Genomic DNA, 10,283 nt, shown 5'->3' with positions numbered 1-10,283 from the left:
CCCCCCCTTCCATTTATCTCTCCACCCCAGAGGCTCCCTGCCTCATTCCTGATGAACGGCTTTTGCCCGAAATGTCGATTTTCCTGCTCCTTGGATGCTGCCTGGCCTTCTGTGCTTTTCCAGCACCACTCTAATCTTGACTCTGATCTCCAGCATCTGCAGTCCTCACTTTCGCCTAGCTACAGTCTAACCTGAGGTAAAGGCAGGAAATCATTCTACAACCACCTCTGACCTGTACAGAACGCAGTGTGGCAGAAACATATTCGATAAATTTCACAAGCTACATTGGAGGAGGAGGCAGAGTTATCACTTCTCCAGAGGGATGCCAGGAAGCCCTCCAGGCAAACGTTATGATACACTAGCAATGAAAGTCCAGCTGTGATTTTGTGTGCAATATGTTCTGAGTTGATTTCTGTTCTAAGGTGTTGCAGGAATGCATTCTTTTTCCTGGATTCACGATGAGAACTATTTCTATTTAAGTACACGTATGCAGAAGCAGCCACTGAGTACAATCAAATCTCTACGTCTTCAAATAACAAAAAACTTGTGAGATTCATTTGAGAGTTTCCTTTTCTCAAACATTAAAAATGGATTAAAATTATTATAGTTTATTAAAGCAATACATTTCTAAACCCACATTTCCTAATCTTTTTGGATTCTTTATCAAAGTGAAAGTCAGGATGTTCCACATGAATAATCAGTGCAGACCCAGCTTCTTTATTTCAGGCACTCAGACATAACAGATGGAGAAACAGTTTTCTTGTGTTTATCAATCTGTTTGGATGCTTTATGTAGAACTTGAACCCAGACCTCTCAGCCGAAAGCTGAACATTACCACTACACAAGACACTGGCAGAAACAGTTATAAATTGAAAATGAGTATTTTCACTCTTTCCAGTTACAGCTCACTCTACTACTTGAACAAGCTGAAGCTGTTGAAAGATGAAAATGGTATTTCTATGTAAGTTGAAATTCTGATGGTAATGGACAGAGTTTGTAATGTGCTTCGTGAACCCCAGTTTCCAAGGTTTCTTGTGATTTTGCCAGTGAATGGATTGCTGAAGCTACGAAATAACTTATTAAAATGGGTCCAGGAGAAGAAAGCGTACTCCTTCTTGGCCTTCAAAGTATTGCCAGCTATTACCAGTACCTTTTCAGTCCCTCTGTCAGATCTTTTACTTTTGCCTTTTCAATCTTATACAGCTTGGCATGGTGGTTCAGTGGTTAGCATTGCTGCCTCACAGTACCAGATTCAATTCCAGCCTCAGGTGACTGTCTGTGTGGAGCTTGCACATTCTCCCTGTGTGCGTGGGTTTCCTCTGAGTTCTCTGGTTTCCTCCCACAGTCCAAAAATGTGCAGGTTAGGTGAATTGGCCATGTTAAATTGCCCATCATGTTAGGTGCATTAGTCAGACGGGGGTGGGTTGCTCTTTGGAGGGTTGGTGTGGACTTGTTGGGCTGAAGGGCCTGTTTGCCTGTTTGTAGGTAATCTAATCTAAACTCCCATTTATTGAGGAAGTGTAGTGTGATATCAATTTTGCACCTGCAGCTCATCACATTGCAATTAAACCAAAACTGAATTTGAGTCATTGCTTTGGCATGTCAAATTTCTAGTTGATGCAGTTGGTTCAATTAATGTTGTTTGGGATTCTAATATCATCTGAGATTCCAAAACGTTGGCAGTTGTTGAAGTTTGTCAGGCCAATCATATCCAGGACCTGGAGTCTAGTAATGAATTTGCAGTGGTAAAAGCTTATCATGCCATTGCTACAGTCTTTGGTGAAATTAAATTATTTGCAGTGGCGATGGTTAAATTCTATGATTTATACAATTTAGGTTTGTACCGCTGAATATATGCAATTAACTCTTTAAATACCAATTGAAATGTTAGATAGTTTCAGTACTCTGATTTATTTCTCAATTATTTTCCAATTGATAATATACAAATATAGTCTTCGTTTTTGTAACCTATTTCCTAAAACAAGATGTTATTGTTTAGAAGGATGAAATGACTACACCTTGATTGAATTCAACATTCCTGTCTGCCCTGACCCTGGATACCAAACAATCAGAATGACTACGTAATGATTGAATTCAGTTATTTGGGCATGTCACTGAAAGATTACCTCGGCATCAAAATGATTGGAGATGCTCCTAAAGACTTCGAAAATTAAACAATTATAAGTAGATATGCAAAAAATAAATGTGTAGAAGAGGAGTGGAAAAAAATCTAAGAATGTTGCAATAATCACCATCAAAAGACAGACAACATTAATTCAGAAGATAACCATCCCTCTCCTAGACTTTAAGAAATTCTTGTGAAGTAGTATATCTTGAATTCCAGAGCATTTGACATAGTTCTACATGAAAGACCGCTGTTTAACATTAAGGAGGTTGAGATTCATGGATAAGGAAATATCTCAGGGGAAGGAAACAGCAGATACAATTTAGAAGATTGAATGTGTAACTAGTTAATTGAAGTGCTCGAGGGATTATTGTTGGTACTGCTACTTTTTCTAATTGGCTGAAGTAACTCTGGTTTCAACGTAAAATGCAATCTGATTAAATTTGGTAAAAATATCAAGTGAGATAGTTGAATCTGAATTGACTTGAACCAACAAAATAGATAAGCAGCTAGGTGAAAAATTATATATATAAATGAAAATACTGCACCGAGAAAGAAAATAAAAGATAACACATATACACCACAAATGGTGCTGAAGTAACTAAAGATACTGAAAGAAATCCTGTAATTCCAATTATTTTAATATGCAAAACATTCAACATTCCTGTCTGCCCTGACCCTGGATACCAAACAATCAGAATGCACCCAAATATTTGTAGCAACTTGAACATGTTTCCCTGAGTTTCATTTCAACAAACAGCTAGTGAACCCCTCTGTAAAGTCCTTGTTGGTAGAAAATAAGGTTAAGAAATTTAGTGGATCAACGTGATCTCCAGCACAGGGAAATGGGATCAAGATCTGGTGCTGTCCAACTTTCTCTACCTGAAAGAAAAAGAAACTTACTTCAAACTTACTGCATATCCCACTCTGATGTTTTGATGATGAGATTTAGTTCTTCTTTGCACATAGCAAAATGGAAATCCATCTGTAGAAATCCCTGCGGTGAGGTGCAGATTGAATTCCATAAAACATTTCAAGCATCAATGTAAAAGATAAAAACTTAAAACTGAGCACCCAGTGAGCTTAGACTTTCCAGTCCATTACAGCAGAATAATTAAATCAACCTGACATTTCCTGTGTTGAACTCATTTGTATTCCAGATACATCATTCTTCACTCAATGCATGTTGGAATGAGACCAAGTCTTCTGCTGCCATAGTTCAGAAATGTCTTATCTAATAGTTAAAGCATTGATTACTAACGCTTTACACAGTGGGTGAGCAGACGAAGGAGAAAATGAGCTTATCCAGTTTAGAAAATTTACAGGCAAACATTATATGTGATACTGGCAGAGTAGAGTATGCATTTGGTTAACCTCAAAAGGGAAAGGCTGCCTGACATCCATCATTTGTTAAATACTGGCCTAGAATCACATCTACTAATCATCAGCATTTTTCTGCCATTGCAAAAATAACTAAAGCTATGAAGTTCCACATGGCTGGATTCTTCAAGGCATTGAAAAATGTTTATATTGATATTACCAGCTCTTTTATGCTGTTGTAGAGTATTCACAGGTTCTGGGCTATGATTACAATTTTCTAATATGGTAACTTATTGATGCATACAAAGACACCTACTTAAAAAAAGTCGTAAGGGTGCGCTGCAAGAAACGACAGTGGTCAGCAGGACTGTGTCACAAGTTTGACTGAAATTATTGTTGGAGCACAGGGAGATTTACAAAAAGTTATGCAGTGATAGGAATAGACAAGTCACAAGTTTCTCTTAGTTTGCTTCAGGTTCCTGGTTTGCCAAGTTAATCTGCATTCACAAGTTTCAGCTAGACAACAGCAAAGCTTCAATTGGACGGAATCTGGGAAATGAGAAAATGTTGGCTAAGGTTTCCATTCCTGGAAGCTCTTTCAGCAGACTATGAAACTATTTTTTAAAAGCTACAAAGACGCACAAAGAAACTTAAAAAATGGAATGTTGGCATTTATCAGGAGATTGGAATTCCAGTTGAAGAAGTGAAGTTTGTGTTGTGCAGAGCTTTCACCAGGCACCATCTGGAGTATTATGTTCAGTTTGGAGAACCAAACAAAACGGGAGACACTTTGAAAGGGATACAGCATAAATTAAACAGAATTACAAGTAAGATTTTAAATAGTTAAAATATCAAACTCAGAGGTATAAACTTGGCCCCTATACAAAATTATCTCTCTTTTTGCTGCATGTGGCTGGTTTGTTTCCCATGAGGAACATTTTAGTTGCAGTTAGAGGGAACATCAGTTGAGTTTGAAAGATCAAGGGATAATAAAATTAAGGTAATTAATAATATAAAGCAACTTGATAGGATAGATATAGATAAACTTTTCTTCTTGTACCAAGGGAGGCAATGGCCTAGTGGCATTATCACTATACTTTTATTCCAGAAACGCAACTAATGCACTGAGGACCTGGATTCCATACCCTCCACAGCAAATGGTAAAAATTGAATTCAATAAAAATCTAGCATTAATAATCCAATGAAGACCATGAAACCATTGTCAGAAAAACCCAACTGGTTCATTAATGCACTTCAGGGAATAAAATTGCCATGCTTACCAGGTCTGGCCTACGTGTGACTTCAGAACCACAGCAATCTGATTGACTGTGAAATAGCCTAGCAAACCATTCAGTTGTACAGTCACTACAAAGTCATAAAGAAATGAATCCAGATTGATCACTTAGCATCAACCTAGGCACCTGAAAAGACAATGACAGAAACAGCACTGTCGACCCTCCAAAGTCCCCTAGCCAAGCTCTTCCAGTACAGTTACAACACTGGCATCTACCTGACAATGTGGAAAGTTGCTCAGGTATGTCCTGTACATAAAAAAAGGACAAATCCAAAAGACCCTTTTACTGCTCCATTAGTCTACTCTCGATCATTAGTAAAGTGATGGAAGGTATCATCCATTGTACTATCAAACAACACCTGCTCAGTGACGGCCAGTTTGTGTTCTGCCTGGGCCACTCAACTCCTGACCTCATTACTACCTTGGTTAAACAAGGACAAAAGAGCTGAATTCCACAGGTGAGGAGAGAGTAACAGCCCTTGACATCAAAACTGTATTCGACTGAGTGTAGCATCAAGAAGCCCTAGCAAAGCTGGAATCAATGGGTATCAGGGTGCAAACTGTCCTCTAGTTGGAGTCTAACCTGGCACATAGGGAGATGGTTATGGTTATTGGAGGTCAGTCATCTCAGCACAAGGAGTTCCTTAGGGTAGTGTCCAAGACCCAATCATCTTCAGCTGCTTCACAAATGACCTTCCCTCCATCAGAAGGTCAGAAGTGGGATGATTGCACGATGTTCAACACCGTTCACAACTCCTCAGGTACTGAAGCAATCAATGTCCAAATGCAACAGACTCTGGACAAAACCTGGGCTTGGGCTGACAAGTGGCAGGTAACATTTGTGACACACAAATGCCAAGCTATGACCAACACCAATAAGAGGCAATCTATTGACGCCTCTTGACATTCAATGATGCTACCATTACTGAATCCCCTATCAAAATACTGGGAGTTATCATTGACCAGAAACTCAACTGATCTTGTGACATAAACAGTGACTAAAACAGCAAGTCAGTGGATAGGAATACTACAGTAACTCTCTTTTTCACTCCAAAAGCCTGTTCACCATCTACAAGACTTAAGTCAGGAGTGTGATGGAATGCTCCCCACTTGCCTGGATGAGTGTAGTTCCAACAACACTCAAGAATCTTGACGCCATCCAGGTCAAAGCAGCACACTTGATTGGCACTACATCCATAAGCATGCATTCCCTCCATCATCAATGTTCAGTAGCAGCAGTGTGTACTATCTGCAAGATGCGCTGCAAAAATTCACCAAACTCATTAGACAGTACCTTCCAAACCCACAACCATATCCATCTAGAAGGACAAGGGCAGGAGATAAATGGGAATATCACCACCTACAAGGTCCCCTCCAAGCCACTCACCTAATGACTTAGAAATATATCACCATTCCTTCACTGTTGCTGGGTCAAAATCCTGGAACACACTCCCTAAGGGGATTGTGGTCAATCCACAGCAGGTGGACTGTAGTGGTTCAAGAAGGCAGCTCACCACCACCTTCTCAAGGACAACTAGAGATGGGCAATGAATGCTGAGGATGCCCACATCCTACAAATTAATTTTTAAAAATTCAGGACCACAGAGCATAACCTTAAAATTTGAGTGAGATAATTTCAGAATAAAATCAATAAACACTTTCACACAAATAGGAAAGAAAACATGGAACCCACTACTCACAAAAAGCTACATATAGTTGGTTTTTAATTTGTATAGATTTGAGTTAAGTATCATAATCAAGGAATATGAAGCAAGAACAAATAAATGGAACAAAACATTGTGGATGTTGGAGATTTTTGAAGCAAAAATAGCAAATAGTGGAGAAACTCAGCAGATCTGGCTGCATCTGTGGAGAGAAAAACATAGTTGACATTTCAGGTCTTAGAGGAGAAAGTGAGGTCTGCAGATGCTGGAGATCAGAGCTGGAAATGTGTTGCTGGAAAAGCGCAGCAGGTCAGGCAGCATCCAGGGAACAGGAGAATCAACGTTTCGGGCATAAGCCCTTCTTCAGGAATGAGGAAAGAGTTCATCCCTTGTGGTTGGAGGGTTCCTAGGCGGAAGATGAGGCGCTCTTCCTCCAACCGTCGTGTTGTTGTGGTCTGGCGATGGAAGATTTCCAAAGACCTGCATATCCTTGGTGGAGTGGGAGGGGGAATTGAAATGTTGGGCTACAGGGTGGTTGGGTTGGTTGGTCCGGGTGTCCCAGAGGTGTTCTCTGAAATGCTCCGCAAGTAGCCGACCTGTCTCCCCAATATAGAGGGGGTCTTAACCTGAAATGTTAACTCTGTTTTGCACTCTAAAATCCTGCCACACTTGCTGAGTTTTTCCAGCACTACTGTTTTTCTTTTCCAAATAAATGGAGTTCAGCTGAATTATTTAATTGAAAGGTAAACAGGCTTGATCTGTTCCTGTGCTCTTTTCTAAATATGGTGTATGCTTTTCATTCGACAATACAGAGAAATATCATTTTTGACATGTGAGGAGAAGCAAATCAGTGCATATTTGATTTGGTTAATTTTCAGTTAATAAACCAAAGTTTCCTCATCCAGAAGTATGTACACAAAGTTTTAAAAAACTGAAGGAAATATGTTGTAAGACTTCAGAATAGTGAATCCAACATGAATATCTAGCAAGGAGTTACTGGTTCTTAAGTGGAATTTCATTAATAAAATTGTTTGCTTTGCATTCTAAGAAACTATAAGTTTAATGCAAAAAAGGTGAATTTACACAAAATACCTCAAGGGTATTCACCTTACAAATGTACAAGTTAGGATGATTTGTTACAATATTATATCTAGAATACATCTAAAATATATTTAATATATACACAATTAAATTTTAAAAACTAGAGCAGACTTCATTTATTGAACACAAATTTGAGGTAAATCGCTTTAGTGAACATCCATGTATTGTTCTTGGCATTTTCACTGTTTGGCTTTATGTCAATTCTGTTTGAACAGTAATATCTCAACTGAGCAACAGATGTAATGAAATTCCATGTTAACAGACTGTGAACTGGGACTGGAAGATGAAAGTGTATTTAAACAAGATCCATCTCACTTAATAAAGGTAAATGCACCAGAAAAGGTGAGTAAAGAAAACAGAATTTAGAGGATCTAATTGGTGAGATCAGCCAAGATTTCAGTTATTGATTAGAGGCATCGGAGACCAAATGTAGCACCTTCTCTGCTACCCTGCCTGAGATCAGTTTACTCAACACACATCAATGATTCAACCCAATATTTTTCTGCTTTATATTATTCGGTGGGTAATAGAGCAAAAATATTTACCTACAAAGCAATTAGAGGTGCAATCATCTCTCACCCCCACCTGCATTAACTTTTTTTAAAAAAAGTTATTTCTAACAGTTTCAAATTAAAATATACAACTCGCCACAGTTCCATGATAGCACTCGTAACCAAACTGCTCTTAGTCGCAAGTTTTCAACAGGCTTGCTGCTTCACATCTTGTTCCCTTGATATTCAGTAAGAAAAAGCCAAACAAAAAATGCTGCAAGTTAGCACTCTATTAATCTATGGGAAGCAGCAGTCCTGAATATTTTTAGGACTTAAGCCTGAGGGAAATTACTCAATTTTTATTTGAAATGGGCATTCTTGAAATCTGAAATGACAGAACTTGCTCAATGCTCAATTACGCTGGGGTGATTGGGCCACCTCTGAGAGAGGGTCTTTAGTGTTAATTGCCAAGGAGCGTGACCCTCAACAAAAAATTAAGAATTGAAGGAACAGTGTACTGTATATTACATAAATAATCATTCCCGGCATCAAATACTGAAAAAAGAACATATAAATCTGTTATATAGAATACACAAAATAAATGTCCTGTATAATGTTTAATCAGTCAATTTGTAAGAATTAGATAACAAAAATCAAGTGGAGAATAACTTATGATTGGTGGTCAACTCAGGTGAAAACTGCAATGACTTAATAGGAGCTCCCTCTAGTGCCCTAGACCAGGGATGATAAATACCATGTCGAAATGCAAACAGATGCACAAAGACTTTCTGCTTCTCACCAGAGGGCAGAAAGTTTTTGTTGTCAAAGTGAATGCTTTGCTTAGATTTGTCATCATCAACAACATTGGCCACAGGGCCTAACCCTGATTATGGTGTTCAAAAGCCTAATTGTACCATGTTTACAAAATCTTCAGGGTCATCCATCTGATTGGGAACAACTTGTAAAACTGATAATTGCACACAGACTGGAAACCAACTCTTATGTCAACTAAACTTACATTTGCAGCATATTGTTATCCAGTCACTGTACATGCTAAACCAACACCCAGGGAAGATTGTAATCTAACACCCACTTAGTTAAACCAACATGGCGGGAGAGTGCAGCTATTTCTCTTGATAGAAATCTCTAGGTGGGTGCCAAGTTTGGCAGTTTCACTCATTGAAAATAACAGCTATTAAATCCCACTCCCACATCATGTTAGCTCCATTAATTCATGGAATAAATGATCCATTCTTTGAGAATTGAAACAATATGAATGGCATGCTGAAATATTTCAAATTATTTGATTTATTTATTGTGATGCATGTCTTGCTACAAAATACAGTGGAAAGTATTGTATAGTGTCACCATTCTCTGGCACTATCTTAAAACACAGAAAAAAAAATCAAAACATTGAATAAAAAGGCTAGAGAATGAAGAAATAAAGAAAAAAGTGTCCAAGATTATTTGTAAACCTTTCCTAAAGTGTCATTTTCATCTACACCATATTATTGCAGATTGACTGTGATATTCAAGATAGAGTACAACACGCAATTCCTCGGGTATGGAGTATATTTTTCTATATTCCATAGGAATAACTAATTTTAACAATGCTGAAACAATTGATTCCTTGGAATGTAAGATACTTGGAATGATCCTGTACTTGAATATCCTGTTGGTTATCTGAAACAGAAACAAATGAAAACATTCATGAAAATGATGAGCAACTGTGTGTTTCTTGTAGCTGTTTATAAAAAACAGAAGAACAAGGAGCAGGTATAGACAATTCAGCCCCTCGAGCCTTCTCAACCATTTAATACGATCATGGCCTAACCTCACCTCAGCCTCATTTCTACTTTACTACTTGTTCCCATAATTCTTCCAGCTATTACTAATTACAACTTTGACTATCTCTTCCTCAAATTTATTCAGTGTCCTGCTGTCCACCACACACTGAGTCGTGTATTTCACAGGTTCATGGCCTTTTGAGAACGTAATTGTTCTTCATCTCTTTTAAATCTGCCACTCCTTAGCCTAAAACTATGGCCTCTCCTTTTGGATTGCACAAGGGGGAACATCTTCCCCATGTCTACTTCATCAATCCCTTTTAGCATCTTGTACATCTCAATTAAGACTTCTCTCATCCTTCTAAATTCTAGTCAGTACAGGCCTGAACTGCTCAATCTGTCTTCATGTGACAAGCCTTTCATCTCCAGAATTGTGAACCTTCTTTGAATGCTCTAAATTACCATATCTCAGAATCACACAGTTGTTACTATAAGGGAGAC

Source organism: Chiloscyllium plagiosum, chromosome 23 (genome assembly GCF_004010195.1).
Source record: "Chiloscyllium plagiosum isolate BGI_BamShark_2017 chromosome 23, ASM401019v2, whole genome shotgun sequence".
Classification (NCBI taxonomy): Eukaryota; Metazoa; Chordata; class Chondrichthyes; order Orectolobiformes; family Hemiscylliidae; genus Chiloscyllium; species Chiloscyllium plagiosum.
The sequence above is the reverse complement of the archived record's forward strand: the minus strand, read 5'-3'. Positions refer to the sequence as shown.